The sequence below is a fragment of the Cyphomyrmex costatus genome, unplaced genomic scaffold (genome assembly GCF_001594065.2).
Source record: "Cyphomyrmex costatus isolate MS0001 unplaced genomic scaffold, Ccosl1.0 scaffold975, whole genome shotgun sequence".
NCBI lineage: Eukaryota > Metazoa > Arthropoda > Insecta > Hymenoptera > Formicidae > Cyphomyrmex > Cyphomyrmex costatus.
The window spans coordinates 1-624 of NW_017280567.1; positions in this window are offsets into that span (position 1 = coordinate 1).

The following is a 624-nucleotide window of genomic DNA, read 5'->3' on the forward strand; positions in this document are numbered from 1 at the left end:
CATAGCGCGATGTGTAATTTTTGTCGGAAAAACGTGAAAAAATACATGTCGCGATGACACTTTAAACGAGATTTTGCGGAAATTGCGAAAAGTTTAAGGAAATAAATCGTAAAGTTGTCGGAAAACCATGAAAAAATACATGTTGCGATGACACTTTGAACGAGATTTTGCGGAAATTGCGAAATAGTCGAAGGAAATAAATCGTAAATACAAGAGGTCACATCTGGTGGCATATTGAGTGAAAAGATATTTATTTATTTTACATGATTTATCTTATTCCTTTAATTAGTCAATACTTAATTTAGACATCGCTTAACAATAGTTCGTCTTTAAAACAAGATAATAAAAAACAAAATAAAGAAAGTAGATAATAAATATAAATGTGTTACACGTTTTGTCGTCGAAAAGATCATTCGTACAGTATTCATTTATTCCTGCGAGTCTTCGTAGAAAATTGACATTATATTTACACACGATTGAAAAGTCGTATATGTATATCATCTCTGAAACGATGATAAAAACCTTTTACTTATAAATGTTAATTATAATGTCTAAATTAAGTAGTGACTAATTAAATGTTTTATTGTTTAAAAGAATACCTTTGATTCATATCACCCTTGAAAT